Here is a 16,695-nt window from a genome sequence, read left to right on the forward strand (position 1 = left end):
CTGTTCCTGCTCCTCTCAGGGTCACCCCCATGACTGCCCTTTTGCACAACAGAGACAGGGATGTGTGACTTCACTAGGAGCAACTGGTCTATAATGTGGCTCACCTCCAAACTCCAAGGGCTGTCTCCATGGCTGCCCAGAGAAAGACCAACATCGGCAAACTTGGGAACTCTCTCCTAAAGGGTATGGGCCCCAGGGGGGTTGATGGGGAGGACAGGGTAGAAGGGCCCCCCTCAGAACCTGACCCTGTGGTGCAGGCTTATTGGTTTTTCCCATCATCACTGGGAGGGGCCTTAGTTTCATGCACCCTTCCCCTGACCTCCTTAAGAACATCACAGAGCTGGACAGCCCCTTTCCTCAGAAGTCTGAGCCCAAGCTCTAAGGACTCCTCTTCTAAGGTCATGGGATCTAGGAGCTGACGTATCTTCCAGAGTTTTTTTCCAGAAAGACCAGTGCCCCAATCTTCCTACCAGGGTGCCCTCCTTCTGGTCCTGTTGCTTCCTTTTTTTTTTTTTTTTTTTTTTTGGACTCCAGATAATTCTATCAAGTTCCCTCTAATGAAAATAATAAGTGGACCCTGCCTAATAATCAGGTGAGTTGTGCTGTCTTTGTTTTTTAAGGTCTTTCTTTTTGCTTTGGTTTTGTAAAGCATTACTGTCAGTGCTTGTGTGTGTATTTGCATGTCTCATGTGTGTGTGCACATGCATGTGTGTATGAGTGTGTGTGTGTGTGTTTGAACATATTATGCTTGGAGTTTGGCACATTGAGGTGACATTTTCCTCCACATTGGAAATTTTCTATTTGTGAAATTGTCGGCTCTTTGCCCCTTCTGTATGCATGTTCTGTATCCCCTCTCTCTCTTCAATTGAACATCTCTCATGTGGCTAGGTGTACACACATTTTAAAAGTGAATATTTCCTTTTCTGAATAAAAATGTACCTCAGAAGACCTGCCAAACATTTCAAATGTATCCTTGTTGCATTCTATGCAATGGTATGGAACCGTTTTCTGCACTTGCTTTCTGTTTGTTCACATTGTCTAATGTTTCCTATTCCTTTCCTATCTCCTCAGCATCTTTATAAAATTAAGATTTTGGTGCCTGTGGACATTTAAATGTGTGATCCCCATACTGACTTACAAAGTGATTTGAAAAATAACGTCTTCCCTCACCACACACTTCCTTCCTTGTTCCTCTTCTCTTTCTGATGGAACCATGTCTTGACACATTTGTTTGCCTTTCTAGACTTTTTCACTGCATTTACACGTCTTTCATGTCCTCTGGTAAGTTGTATAGCATCAGGCTTGTTGACTGGAGAAATAAAAGCCCTGTGCCATCATATTCTTGGGTCCCTCGCCTAAGGCACAACTGGAATAGAAAAAAAGGAGTACCGGGACCTGGGAACTTGAAGCTTGTGCATTTGAGGGCTTTACTTCTCCATGGCCTGAAATTGACAATGAAGTTCTGGCAGCAGGGTGGCTGTTAATACAGCCTCTGGTCTGTTGTCCTCTGTGCATTCTGTGTCTGCAGGCACGTTTGATTTGACTGTGAACTGAAACATTGAATGCATTTTCATTTTCCCAAGCCCTCTGAAAATTCAGGCTACTTTAAAGGTTAGTTCGAATTTCTATTGTTAACACATAGTTCCTCCTGTGCATAAGGTGATCCATATTCACAAGTCATTATCTATCTATCTAGTTGTCATTTATCATCCATCTTACCTGTAAGAGTCTTGCACTCCAATTAGTGCAAAATATGAAAAGAAAATTTTCTGCATGTCTGTAAACCAAACTTGAATGGAAGGTGTTTGGGCAATGTGACAAAGCGTATGGTGGGAGAGACATTTAATGTGCAATATTTTCACCTAACACCCTTCCCTTCAGATGGCCCCTCTTAAGGAACGTTGCTGTAGTAATCAGAAAAAACAACTACAGTTGGCATCCTGGTTGTCCACTGAAAGCACTCAAAGAAAGTGTTTCATTCTTGAAAGAATGTGCACAAAAGTAAATACGAGAGAATACTGAAGTAAGTAGTACAATTTTTAGAAACTTTTTAGTATACAGCACAGGTATAGAAAGAACAGCATGTATATTATCTATGGTGAAACGGACCACCAGCCCAGGTGGGATACATGAGTCAGGTGCTCGGGCCTGGTGCACTGGGAGGACCCTGAGGAGTCGGGTGGGGAGGGAGGTGGGAGGGGGGATCGGGATGGGGAATACGTGTAACTATATGGCTGATTCATGTCAATGTATGACAAAACCCACTGAAATGTTGTAAAGTGATTGGCCTCCAACTAATAAAATAATATTTAAAAAAAAAAATTCTAGAGTCCTTGGACTGATATGCCTACAATAAGTATTCTTAGGTGATTGGTTTAATGGTGCTGAATAGTTTTGCTATTTTAGGACTGTGAACATCACTTTAGATTTTCCCCAGTGTCTTTTTAAAATCACAAACTAGAAGGAGCTGAGGATAACATCTATCCTGGAAGCAGAATCATGTGCATGCATGTATCAAAGCAGAGAGCATGGATGATATGCAACCATATCGGGTATCTTAGGTCTCTAATGTCATGCTGAGAGAGAGAAAGTGTGTGTAAGTGCATGTATGTGTGTCTTGTGGTATGGGGAGCTCACTGGTTGGGGCTGAAGTGACTCAGTCATCCCTGAGTTTGTGTGATGGGCTAGGAAATCCCAATGCAGGGAGACTGCAGTGGCTCAGTCACCTGTTTCTATTTCTCCCTTTTCCTCTGTGTCGCCACATGACACCTGTGCTCTGAGAACCAGAACACAGAGTTCCCTGGAACACAAGACTCGAAACCTCGACCAGGAATAAGTTTGTGCTGATGATGCCCAAAGTATGTCTGTGTGATCTACTTCATATTAGATCTATGAGTGTTATGTGTGAACAAAGTCATACACACATGGCTCTATTAGGGAAATGAGAGCTCCTGTCATGAACACAGCATTAGCTACTGATAATGGATGAGCTAAAATCTGTAGATGAACATTAATCAATGTTTGTACCATGTGCACAGAGAAGGAGGACCTACTAACAGTGTATTTCTGCGTGTGACGAGAGAGACTGAGACAACAACTGTGTCTTCTGCATTGCATGCATCTAAATGGTTGAAATTTATGTAAGCAAATATTTTGAACATCAGGGCATCCATGCTTTAAGAGAGTTGGGAAAATGGCATGAAAAGTAGGCATTCACAGGAAACGGTGATCAAGTGTGCTCTTGAGGGAAGAAAGGTGGCCCCAGCCAACATGAGCAGGTGTGCGTATATGGATGCAAGGGAACTCTGTGGGAATCCCATACACCACCCTTCTGAGAATGAGTATCTACACTGTCTTGTTGTCATTGTTGTTCAATCACTCAGTTGTGTCGGACTCTTTGACATCCCATGAACTGCAGCATGCCAGGTTTCCCTGTCCTTCACCATCTCCTGGAGTTTGCTCAAACTCATATCCCTTGAGTCGGTGATGCCATCCAACCATCTTGTCCTCTGTTTTCCCCTTCTCCTCCTGTCTTCAATCTTTCCTAGCATCAGGGTCTTCTCTAAAGAATTGGCTCTTCGCATCAGGTGGCCAAACTATTGCAGCCTCAGCTTCAGCACCAGTCTTTCCAATATAGGATTTCCTTTAGGATTGACTAGTTTGGTCTCCTTGCAGTCCAAGGGACTCTCATGAGTCTTCTCCAACATCATAGTTCTTTGGCATCCGTTGGCATAGTTCAAAAGCATCAGTTCCTTAGCACTCAGCCTTCTCTGTGGTCCAACTCTCACATCCATATATGACTACAGGAAAAACCATATCTTTGACCAGACGGACTGTTGTTGACAAAGTAATGCCTCTGCTTTATAATATGCTGCCTAGGTTGGTTATAGCTTTTCTTCCAAGGAGAAAGTGTCTTTAATTTTATGGCTGCAGTCAACATCTGCAGTGACTTTGGTGCCCAGGAAAATAAAGTCTGTCACTATTTCCATTGTTTCCCCATCTATTTGCCATGATGTGATGGGACCAGATGCCATGATCTTTGTTTTTTGAATGTTGTTTTAAGTTGGCTTTTTCACTCTCCTCTTTCACTTTCACAAAGAGGCTCCTCAGTTCCTCTTCGTTTTCTGCCATAAGAGTGGTGTCATCTGCATATCTGAGGTGATTGATATTTCTCCCAGCAATTTTGATTCTAGCTTGTGCTTCATCCAGCCCAATATTTCGCCAGATGTACTCCACATACAGTGTCTGGTCTCTGCATGTTTCAGAGTCTGTGAAAGTGCACTCAGTATTAGTTTAGAAGCCCAAGAAAACACACAAGCAAACACTATGGTTCCCATGTTTGGTATACACACACACACACACACCCATAAGCACATGCACACTGCTGCTATTAAATATCCTTTATTGAGTTATATGTGACACACAGTATTATAGTCATTTCAGGTGCTGGACTTAGTAATTCTGTGTTTTATACATTACTCCATGATCCCCATGACAAATCTAGCTACTTCCTGCCACCCTACAGAGTTATTGCAATGTGGTTGACTGTATCTCCCATCCTGTACATTACATCCTTGGGACTTTTGATTCATTGCTTTTGCTTTTGGCCTCTATCCAGAAACATCACTGTCATTCCCAATGTCAAAGAGCTTATGGCTTGTGTTTCCTTCCAGGAGTTTTATCGTTTCAGGCCGTACAATTAATACATTTTTGTGTAAGAAAATGGTCCAGTTTGATCCTTTTGCATGTAGCTGTCCAGTTTCTCCAACAGCACCTGTTGAACAGGCCATCTTTTCCCTGTCATGTGCCCTTGCCTCCTATGACGTAGATGAATTGACCATATGCACCGGGCTCTGTTTCTAGGCTCCCTCTTCTGTTCCACTGGTCTGTGTGTCTGTTTTCATGCCAATACCATACCTGTTTGATGACCGTAGCTTTGTAGTGTCATTTGAAATCATGGAGCTTGATTCCTGAGACTCTCCCCTTCTTTCTCAATTTATGGCAAGCTCAGCAGTAAATCTGTGCCCATGGCAAACTAACTTTGACCAGAGGCAGCTGCTTCCCAACTTTCTAGCAGACCTGCCTAAGTTTATTTTGCTCTGTGTAACTAGGAGGAACTCTCACTGACAGGCCCCAGCTGCTCCCCACCCCCCAACACAAGAGGCTGTTTGGAGCATAGAGATGTCCAGAACTATGGTCCAGATTTGATGTCACCTAGGGTAAGTCACTCAAGCTTGTTTTGCATTACATTTGTTTCTTCTGTATTTGATAATACCTGCTGTGATAATCAGAGCTCTGTTCCATCCTATAGTCACCCTAGGGTATGAGAAAGATGATTCTTCTTTTAACCCTGCATGGCCACTATCTTCTTTATACTATAGTGAGGGGAAAAATTGGTTAAGATGAAACGTTTGAAATTCCAAAACTGACTCTTCCTGTATATGCAGTTGGGAAAAAGTGGGCTTGATGAAAATATTTTTTTCAGAATTCTGACACTGAGAAAATAAACATATTTCCAGGAGAAAGCATGAAGTTAACTAAGTACATTTAACTTTCCCCCACTGTTCTTTTTGGCTTTGTGTTTGCTGGGTAAATTGCCATGACACGTGTGGTTATGATCCTCTGCCTTTCCATTTTCACATTGTTTGTTTTTAATAAGAGGAATCTTTGTTTGAAAAAGTAGAGGAAATTGTTGAACTTCACCCTTTTGTTTTTGCCCTGCAGTAATTAGTAATTAAAGCTAATTAGTAATTAGGTTTTTGTGTGTTTGTATTTGTCTTGTGTGTAAGTATGCTGGCTATGGGAAACTCAAATTTGTTTCCTGAATGCAGCCCCTTGAGGTGTATTCTCCAGAATGGGACCATTTTGGATAATAATCCTTCTGAGGTAACACGAAAATGAACACCACTTATCTGACTCAAAACTAACAGCACTTACAAATTAAATACTTCCTAATATTTAGAAAATTGACCAAAATGAATGTCAAGCTTCTTGATGTGGGAAATATTCAGTACTGAATTGATATCAGGTATTGAAGCTAGCTTAAGTTTGTTGGTTTTCTAAATGTAACACAACTGTTGTACCTAGGTTTGTTAGAGATCAAATAAGACCTTATATCTGTTGCAAATGTGTCAGCAAGAAAATATCAATAACTTGATATGATGAAATATTAAGTCTACCTAAAATAGCTTTCTCCAGATTTTGGTAACTTGAAAGTGATCCAAGTTAAATGGCAAGAATCCATTAACTATTTGAGTCACACTTCAAATAGGATAAAATATTGAAACATTGGTTGCTGGACAGTCTAATTTTACCAGCCTCTGACTTCTTAGGAGAGGAATACTAAAGCATAAGTTTCTAATCAGAAAATACTGGTATGACAAACAGTTCACAATTACTTGTGTCTTAGTTTTCACTAAAAATTAAGGTGTTTAAGAGTTGAGGATTTGAATCTAAATATGTAATTAAAGCTACTAAGAATAAAGAAAAAATTATCAGTATATAGTAGGAAAGTAGGATATATGTTTTGAGTAAAAAAAAAAAAAGGAGTTTTATGAATGGTCAGGCTGAGATTAGATTAAGCTTTGGTAAATGGATCTCACTAATATCTGGATAATTTGCAGAAAACCATGGAGAACTGCTATGTTATCACATTAAATTGGGAAAACTCAGAGTGTAAACTCTTTACATGTAATACACAAACATAATTATGGTAAAATATTCATAGAAAAATGACGAGGGAAATTCTCTAGATTTTAATGCTGACTCTCTTTCAATAGTGAAAGATTTTGCTTTCTTCTTTCAAATTTTCTGCATGTCTGAAATAGCCTAGGTTGGATGCATGAGACAAGTGCTCGGGCCTGGTGCTCTGGGAAGACCCAGAGGGATCGGGTAGAGAGGGAAGCGAGGGGGGGGGGAATTGGGATGGGGAATACATGTAAATCCATGGCTGACTCATGTCAATGTATGACAAAAACGACTACAATACTGTAAAGTAATTAGCCTCCAACTAATAAAAATAAATGAAATAAAAAGAACTCATGAACATAAAAAAATTTATAATAGACAAAAGCAAGCATTGGGTGAGGAATAAATCTTGCAGTGCATGAGATGTTTGGAATTGTAGACTTGATGTCAGATGCTGTTTTTTGTTTTTGTTTCTGTTTTTGTTTTGCTTTAAAAGGGCAGTCATTCCTATGGCTTAAACAAATTTCCCAAAGAGATCAGCTTCAGCATTATAGCTCAGTAGTATCCTCCTGACATTCAGTTTTGACATGTGCTTCCTTGTCAGAAAACAGTTGCCTGTGATCTGCCAATTAAGGATTTCACCTTTGTTGCCAGAATAAGCACTGCTTCAGACACTTACACTGCTGGACAGTTTCCATGCAGCCAGCACTAGAGAAAAATGCTGTTGCTTAAAGGAGATTTTATTTCCCAAGGTGAGATAATACCAACATGGATTTTCAGAGGAGGTTCCTTTGAACCTATAGTCATGAGCATTTCAGGTTTCCTCCAAAACTTTCAACCACTGAGCAAAGATCCACATCAGGAGGAGCAACTTGGAGGAATCTGGGCTCAGTTAGTTTACAAGATTGCTAGTGAAGGTGTAGGTGATGCAGTATTAACTAATCTCACTGCATGGATCCTTCAGTCATCCATTTATTAAGTATTTATTGAGTGCCAGATCTTGTGCCATAATTTCATGTAACCTTTAGATTATATTTGCATTGTCATACAGTGACCAATGATCTTATTTGACCAAGTATTTTGAGACTTTTTGACTAACTTCCCAAATGTCAAATTTTAATTAAATTCCCTTTGGCTTCCAGCTGACTTTAAGGTTCTTTAGGGAGCCCTTAAGGCATCTGAAGGAAGAATATTGAATTAGTTTCCTTTGATATGTTGAATTACATGGGAAGTATTTTCAAAGGGTGATAAGCCTTCCAAGATTATACTGTATAGGTAAAGTTTACTATATGTCCTGGTACAATCTATCAGCCATAATTCTGGTTCTACCACAGCAACTTGATTCAGATTCTTTGTCAACACGTTGTGACCAGATCATCAACCTCGCCTTTTTTTTTTTTTTCCCAGAAGTTTTATTGGGGGAAAACTACAAAACATTTATAGTACAATGTTTACAGTCACAATTTATAGTGAACTGATTCCCCAAATGTATTACAACTCAAGTTGACTTAACCTTGTTACATACAAAATACCTACTTCTGTCAAAGTAGTCCACAATACATACATACATAGTGCTCCAACTGTACCTACGTACAAACTAAAGCTACTGCTCATTCAGCTGCTGTCCAGAAAAGCATTCCTGCCTTTCCAAATGGGGGAAAAAATAGTACAAGTTTTGGAATTTTCTGTAACTAAACAAGGCATATTCATGTACTACATACCATTTTAGCACTAAGAGGTGGCCTCTTCACTTTATATCTATATTAAAAAAAAGTGGTAAAAATCTTCTCCTTTTGTGCAGTTGAACCCATCCTACATTCAGATTCTCTCAAGCACTAATAGACAAAATACTTATTTGGTTGAGGAAAATTTAAGGCAAGTTCTGGCCCTTCCAAAGGCACTGTGAGATTACCCTCTCCCCCCCCCCCCATTATTGCTACATGTCTTTATATGCAGAGTATGTCACAGTAGAACTGGTGGAATAAGCAAACAAAAAACATCTTTTGCTAATTTATAAAGTTGGAATGAGAAAAGCATGCCACATGTAAGCCTGATTGCAATGTGGTCATTTTTTTCTTTTAAAGTTGGATGGGCTACAACCATTATACCTTCTAAGAAAAACTCATAAGATATTCCTCAAACTACTTCCACAGCATCAAGAGAGATTTCTGTAAAGAAATCATGCAATCTTTCAAAATTTACATAAACAAGGAAAGAAATTAATGAAATAAACAGTGCATACAATCTCTTAAATTAAGATTTTTTTTACTCATTTACAATAAAATAGCCATGTGAAGTTACAAAAGGCATATATCACTGTGAAAAGAACATACACTCCACATCTTGCCGATTAATAATGGCAATCATAACTTAACATAATAAAAGAATATATATCTATTGCTTTTCATCATACTTGATAAATACAGTATGAACAAAATTTTCAATGTATACTTTTCACAAGATAATAAATAAGTTAAATGGTTTTTTTCATATTGAGTTGTGGTGCAGTTGTGCGAATCAACTCAAAACAGCTAAAAATTCAGCAGTTATTCCCCAACAATTACAAACTAAGCTCTGCCCAAGGCTTCCAGAAAGAGCAGACAAAATGATTCTAAATTAAACATCCCCCAAGTGGTAGCAATGAAACCAGTAACCAGTATGAAACTTTGGAATGCAAGGGTTTTTTTTTTTTTTTTCCCCAGACATATATAACTTTGTTAAAAAACAAAACACCTATGGAGCTGAGGTCTACTATCAAGGCATATTCTTGGCAGAATATTGGATTCTAAAAGCTTATAGGTTTAGCAAGGCGGTGGTTGGCTGGTTTGTTTACACTGGTCTGGGACAAACAATTAGGAACTTCTCTCAAGATAAGAGTCCCGACATCTGGACTGTATCTAATGCTTTTCAAGGGAAGATATGGAATGGTGGTTGATAGCTGCTGGTGCTGGGTTGATTTTTCCTAAAATCCCAAACTCATCGGAGACCTAAAAAAGATTGTTGTTTGGTTTTTTTGTTCTATTCGCATCACAGCTGCTCTGTTGTGAGTCTTTTGTTCATCAATACAAAAAGTTCGTTGGCTTTTCTCCCGCTCAACAAGAATGAAACTTCGTAATAATAATAAAAAAAAAAATAATAATAAAACAAAAAACAAAGAGGGAACCGAAAGGGGAGGGATGGGGGCCCCTCCCGGCACTCAAGTTCCAGTTCAAGTCCTCGGCAAAGCCTGCAGTCTACTTGAGGCCCAGGTTACCCCCCACACTCCTGTGCTCCCCTGCCCCTAAGCAGGGGCGCCCTACAACACCCCCAGAACGGCCTTCCCTTCCTCCTCCTCCCTGGCGCCCTCTTGCCTCAGTCGTCAGAGATGGAGAGGCGGCTGAAGAAGGACAGGCGGCGACCCGGGTCAAGGCCGGGGGACTCAGACCACTGAGGTTGCCGAAGCTCAGGGAGCCGCTCAAGTAGCTGTCGCGGTCCGAGAGCGAGTCTGGGGGGCTGGGGGGCGCGCCGAACACCTGCAACTGGGACAGGCGGCGTAGCAAATGGAAGCTGAAGGGCGGTGAGGGTGGCGCGGCGGCGCTGGCAGGGAGGGGCGCGCTGGGCGGCGCCGGGGGCTGCGCGGGGGGGCACCAGGCCCTGCTGCTGCTGCTGGCTGCGATAGGAGGCGGCGGCAGCCACGGCGGCGAAGTTGTGGGTCTGGATGGCGAGCGGTGTGATGAGGCTGCTGAGCTCCGGGCCGAAGGCGAAGGCGTTGTTGGCGCACGAGGCCCACGAGCAGGTTGCGCAGGGAGCGCCCGCCGGGGCGAGCAGGTCCTCGGCGCCCCCGGTGCCGAACAGCAGCGCGGCCGCGGCCGCCGCCACAGCAGAGGCGCAGCACGTCGGGGCACCGGAGGGCGTGGAGGCTGCCAAGGCCGAGGAGCAGGACAAAGCGGACGACGAGCAAGACGAGGCCGAGGAGCAGAAGGGCGGCGGCAGCGTGCGCGACCTGGGGCTGTCTAGGAGCAGGGGCGACTCTAGGCCCCCAGGAGGCTGATGGTGGCCCGACGGGAAGCCCGAGAAGCTGAGGCTATGGTGCAGCTTGGGCCGCGGTTCCCGCGGGAAGCCTAGGTGCAGCGTGTCGCGGGCGCCGAAGGCGCACAAGTCCCCGGAGGCGCCCCCGGACGGCGCGGGTCGCCGCTCATCAGCGTTGTGGATGAAGTGGCAGCGCGGACCGTAGGGGCAGAAGCCGATGGTGTGGAAGGTGCGGCACAGCTCGGTCTTGTACTTGGGGTGTCGCGTCAGGCTGTGCAGCTCGTGGAAGCCTTGCGCGAACTGGCACTTCTCGCCGTACTTGCAGTTGCCACTCTCCTCAAAGGGTCGGCACAGCTCAGTTTTGTAGTGCGTCGAATTGATCTGGGAGCCGCCACCCCCCTTCTGCTCTTGCTGCAGGTGCAAGAGGTGCTGGCTGTGCTCCCCATTCTCGCTGAAGGAGCGGTCCCGGAATTTGTTCTCCTTGTTCAGCAGGGCGGTGCCGCCGCCCCCCCCGACGGCTGCTTGAGGGTGCAATAGGAGGCCGAGCAGCCGGCCGCCGGTGCCTTTAGCCGCGCCCGGGAACTTGCGCGAGCAACTGCCTGGGCTAGGCGCGGGGTGGGCGAGTGTGTGCAGGTTGCTGGCCGAGTGCCGTCGGAGGAAGCCCAGGGTGAAGCCCGAGCTGGGGGCGGTGGCCACGGGTGTCCCCACCGCCTTCTTGTCCAGCATGTTGTTCAGATTGAGGTTGGCCAGGGATTTCTCCGTCTTGCACAAGAAGTCGATATGTAGAAGGCGGACAGAAGTGTGGTCGACATGTTTCTGGATCCTCTAATGGTCTGAGCTGCAGACTGGGAGATCCGGAGGAGCCCTCGGGGCGGCGCGGCCAGCCCGAGCCACGACGAGTAACGGGCGAGGGACGAGGGAGGGACCGAAAGTTTGCTGGGGGGCGAGAAAAGAGGGAGCGTGGGCAGCAGCGTGGACTGCTTTGAGGGTGCCCGGAAGGGCGAAGTTGGGGGGAAAGAAGAGTGAAGCTAGAGCGCTCCTTCGCGCCCCAGGGTGCCCGGCCCACCCCCTCCCACCCCCGGCGCGGAGGCGCCCCCCCGCGCGGAGCCGACAGCAGCTCGTGGACTGGTGGAACTCCAACCTCTCCTTTTAAGTCTTTAATAGACAGTTAATCTGTGCTTTGCAAAACTGCTTATTCTTCAAGCAAATTCATAGGCAGGCCTTTTAAACAAACATAGGTCAGATATATCACTGAATTAGGTTAAGAAATTTTCATCAAACTGGTAGGAGAAGCAAATCTTCCCTCTTGCTGGCAGCCACAATGGACCTTAAGGCTCTCTGTAGCAGAATCAGCAGAGTGACAAGACAGTCTTACAGTGACACTCACCCTTGAAGGGAGAGGGGATTTTGACTGTGCTATATGCTGGTATTTAGGAATGAACAGTGAAAGAGGAACTGTTAGCTGCTTAATTAAGTGAGTTATGAAGTACTGGCTTTGGAAAAACCTGGTTTTCATAAAATACAATGAAAGCCTTAAACCAAGGGCTGCTTACGTTGCCCCTTGAAATAACACAGTTCCATTGAGAACAATCCCTTGGGGGCATGAAGGTCAAATAAGAAAAAGTAAGCAACTCAGGGCAAACGGTGATGCCTTTAGAGCAAAAAGAGGACGGCCCTCCATTACCAAATACCATTTTACCAAGGTCTTTGAGACATGTGTTGTTCTTACCCCAGTTCTGGCACCTTATCTCTTTGATAAGAATAACAGAAGGATTGGTTCCTGAGTCAACTGGTGTATACGGTTATAATTGTTAGGGTCTCTGTCTGGAATATTACTGATTTTGATCTATGTTCTCCAGATATTCAGAAGCCATGCCCCTCAAGTTACTCATGACCTAAAATAATTTGGTATATTATACTTCTGCAAGTCTGGCTAACAGACAACACGCCTCCCCAGACTGGTTTTCAGGCTTATTCTCCTGCATTCAGATCCAGGCTGGTTTTCAGGCTCATTGTCCTGAATTCTTTATATAAAATCTTTCTTATATAAAACTGGAATTGAGGACTTGGAACTTGGGAGTATTTATAACTTGGTATCAATTCCCCAATCAAGGTATGACTATGCCCCACTTCAACAGGAAACAGCTAGACAGGTTGTTGCCACATTCGCTGAAAGACTTGGGGAAGGATGAACTAGAATTGGAGGTTGAAACCCAGACACCCTAAACACAAGTTCCTCTGCCAAGTCTAGACATACTCGTGTGATTATCCTCAAGACTGAGGAGAATCAAAGAAAAGGGGAGAATTGTAACAGAACACAGTGAGCTCAGCCCCTAGCATAGCAGCCGTTGCTCTGCATTATTACTCCACACCCTGTTACCAGGCAATGGGTCCTGCTGAGCCATTGGTTGGTTCACAGGGGGCCCTGCCCACTGGCAACCAACTGTCAATGAACGACAGTTAGTGTTCCTGCTCAGCCATTGGTCAGGGTCATAGTGGGTGGAGCCCACTGGCAACCAATTATCAATGAACGACAGTTAGTGGTCCTGCTCAGCCATTGGACAATGCAGCAGTGGGCACCGCCCACAAGCTACCAACTGTTAAGAAAGGACGCTTAGAGATGGGTCAGACAGCAGTGGAGTGGTGGTCTGTGAAGTGGCGAGTGAGGTAAAAGGCAGATCTGGGCCTTCTCCCTGAGGCCCTCCAGCTCACCTGGCCTTAGCTGGCACCCCAGAGAACAGGCTGGGGGCTGTGTCCTGTACGGCTCCAGAGCCCTCACCAAGGCCCCCCACTAGTCTTTGAGGCAAGCAGTGAACCTCTCTCCTGTCCCTATCTCTTTGACCCTATAGCAGTGGCAGTCAGCCTGGGTTGCTGTCTGTGGGGCCTGCTCTCTCCCCCTTGGGGAGTCCTGAGGAGTCTGTGGGGCCACTTGGGCTGGGCACCTGGCTCCTTCAGTGATGACAGGTGAGGAGGGTCTGGGGACTTGGCCCTGAGGGAGTTACCAGCTGAGCTCTGTCTCCTCTTAGCCAGGCCCGGGACCTTGGAGGGTGAACGTTGCTCCTTGGGACATTGCCTTTTCTTATCAGGACAGAGAATAACATTTGTTTGGTAGAGATTTATAGGAACACCTCATCTGCCCATGACCTGACCTCAAGAACAGAGGCTCTGACAACAAGAAGTTCATAACAACTAACCTTGTCCCTCCCTAAACTAGTGCTTTTAAAAGGGCTTTGATGAAAGCTTTCAGTAACATTGGGGTTTATAGGGTATGAGCCACCCATCTCCTTGCATGGCCTTCTAATAAATCTTTCTCTGTTCCAAACTCCAAAGCTTTGAGTATTGTTTGGCCTTGCTGTGTGTTGGGCACACCGATTTGGTATTCAGTGACAATCTACCCTTGCCTCTTTTGTCATACATGAATTGACCATATGCACCGGGCTGAATTTCTGGGTTCTGTCTTTTGTTCCACTGGTCTGTGTGTCTGTTTTCATGCTAGTACCATACCTGTTTGATGACCATAGCTTTGTAGTGTCATCTGAAATCAGGGAGCCTGATTCCTGAGGCCCCTTTCTCAAGGTTGCTTTGGTGATTCAGGGTCTTTTGTGGCTGCTCCTACTAAAGCTATGTGTTCAGGGCAGATGAACTACTAAGGCTATCTGTTCAGGGCTCTGTCTTCTGTTCCACTGATCTGTGTTTCCATTTTCATGCCAGTACCATACTTGTTTGATGACCATAGCTTTGTAGTGTCGTCTGAAATCAGGGAGCCTGATTCTGAGGCTCCTTTCTCAAGGTTTCTTTGGCTATTCAACCCTTCTTTCTCAAGGTTGCTTTGGCAATTCAGGGTCTTTTGTGGCTATTCCTACTAAACCTATGTATTCAGGGGAGATGAAGGCTCTAGCTGGTCGTCCCCACTCCTATGAGATAGGAGGGGTGGCAGAAAGTCACTTACCATGGAAGTATTTCAAAACGCAACAGAAGGGAGAAATGTGACTCCCACATTTAAGTGAGATTTAATTAACATTTCTGTTTCAGAGTGGCATGCATTCCAGACTTGGGGAAGGAAGCATGATGAACTAATCCTTGGTTCAGTGGCTTAAATTTCCTATGTGGTTTTGCATTTTCTAGATACACTTTGGAGGTGCTTATATCCTGGGTCTGTACAGTTGATGCTGTTTGACCTCTGAGAGAACTCTGTGCACTTCAGAAGCACCAAGCAGGGCAAAGTGTCTGCCAGACGTGCAGTTCGAGTCTGGGAATCAACAGATCCAGTTCCAGAACCACACCTGCCAAGATCCACATGCCCAGGGTAAGCCCTCCCCGTTTTCCTAAGCATTTCATCTGGAATCAGTTCTCTATGCACCTCTGGATTCCAAGCTAATGCTATTTAAAATAGCAATGTGCTGACACCCAATATATCTGTATGCTGATGATCACCTCTGGCTCCCCTGGGTGCACAGGCAGTGGGGCACTGGCTCCCTAGGAAAGAAAAAGTGAAACATTCTCCTGGAATTGGCCCCAAGGAGCACACAAGTTACAGGATGTCCAGTGACACAAACAAGGTCCCAGTCATGATGCCCGCCTCCCCACACAATTGCCCTTTCATGCACAGTAGTAACAAATAGGACTTTCCTGGTAGCTCAGATGGCAAAGAATCTGCCTGCAGTGCAGAAGATAATGGTTTTATCCCTGGGTCAGGAAGATCCCCTGAAGATGGGAATGGCAACCCACTCCAGTATTCTTGCCTGGAGAATTCCATGGATTGAAAAGCCTGGTGGGCTACAGTCTTTGGGGTCACAAATAGTCGGATGGGACTGAGCGACTAACACACACACAGTAACAAATAAGGCAAGGTGTTGGGTTTGGAGGACTTATAAAACTCCTCCAGTACATTTGGTATTTTCTCCCCACGTAACTGCCATGTCTCTAACCTCTAGGTGCATGGATAAACAGCCTTAATACTTCCTTGCTTTCTCTCTCATTAATGCTCTTTGGCCAAGTCTCCCACTTTCACAAAAGGCTTATCCCCCTCCCCCCAACCTGTCCTGACTCTTTTCTTCTTTTCCATATTCCAGTATTCTCCAATATAGGCCATTGAAAGCACAACCTAAGGCATCTTTCGAAGACTGGGGCAGGAAAGCACAGGCTGCACAAGTTGTAAACTCTTTGTAAACCTAGGCAAAGGGTGTGGGCAAGCACACCGTTTAAGGGAGACCTGCCGTAGCTGTGGGTATGACGGCCAGATTCCTCAGCCTCAGCTAACTAATCCTTGGTGCCCTAGTTGAATCATGATGGATGCCAAGTATGTCCTATGCGTTTGGAAAGGCCACTTTTGGCCTGCCAAGGTCTTGTCCAGACCCAGAGCCTCAGCACAACAGAAGAGAAAAAGGGTCCTTTCTCTGGAAGTTCAAATACTCTCAGTAGAGGAAAAAATCAGAGTGAAAAGAACAAAGATAAAGACCCTAAAACTGTCCATGATTGAATCCATCACCACCTCACTAGCAGCCCAGCCGGAGCCCAGTACCCCAGAAGAAGAGGAAATGACCTACATATGCGCTATTACAATGGCCTGGGACCTTCTGAGTAAGAATGGAAATTACACTCCAGCAAGAGTCGTGGGTGATCCAGAGTCCAAGGCGCAGTCTCCAAGGAGACTGCAAAAGCAACATCGTAGAAGTCGTCAGGAGCCCAATCAGGGCCTAAGGAGGAGTGTGAGGAAAAGGAAAAGCTCCAAATCACCCGTGGTACCTTCAGAGAAGGAGGATGCCCCATATGGCGACAAGTCACAGGTGTGCACACTCGTTGCCCTGATCCCAAGCAACATGCAAACAGAGTCATCTCAGAGCCCCAGGGTGCACCCAAACTTCCCATCACTTTCAGAAGATGACCATGAGAAAGAGGGCAAGGAAAAGGGGGACGCCTCAAAAGTTATGTCCTTGCCCTGTACAGTGAAGGAGGTGGGTGTAGATGTTAGAGGTGGATGCGTGCTTCCATCACTTATAC

At 44.9% G+C, this 16,695-nt stretch overlaps 1 pseudogene; it reads right to left on the bottom strand.

The window, feature by feature from the left end:
* Window positions 1-10,038: 10,038 nt before the first annotated feature.
* LOC136155317 (mRNA decay activator protein ZFP36L2 pseudogene) lies at window positions 10,039-11,679 on the bottom strand (annotated as a pseudogene).
* Between the last annotated feature and the right edge of the window lie 5,016 nt (window positions 11,680-16,695).

The sequence above is a fragment of the Muntiacus reevesi genome, unplaced genomic scaffold, assembly GCF_963930625.1.
Source record: "Muntiacus reevesi unplaced genomic scaffold, mMunRee1.1 SCAFFOLD_94, whole genome shotgun sequence".
In the NCBI taxonomy this organism is placed as follows: Eukaryota; Metazoa; Chordata; class Mammalia; order Artiodactyla; family Cervidae; genus Muntiacus; species Muntiacus reevesi.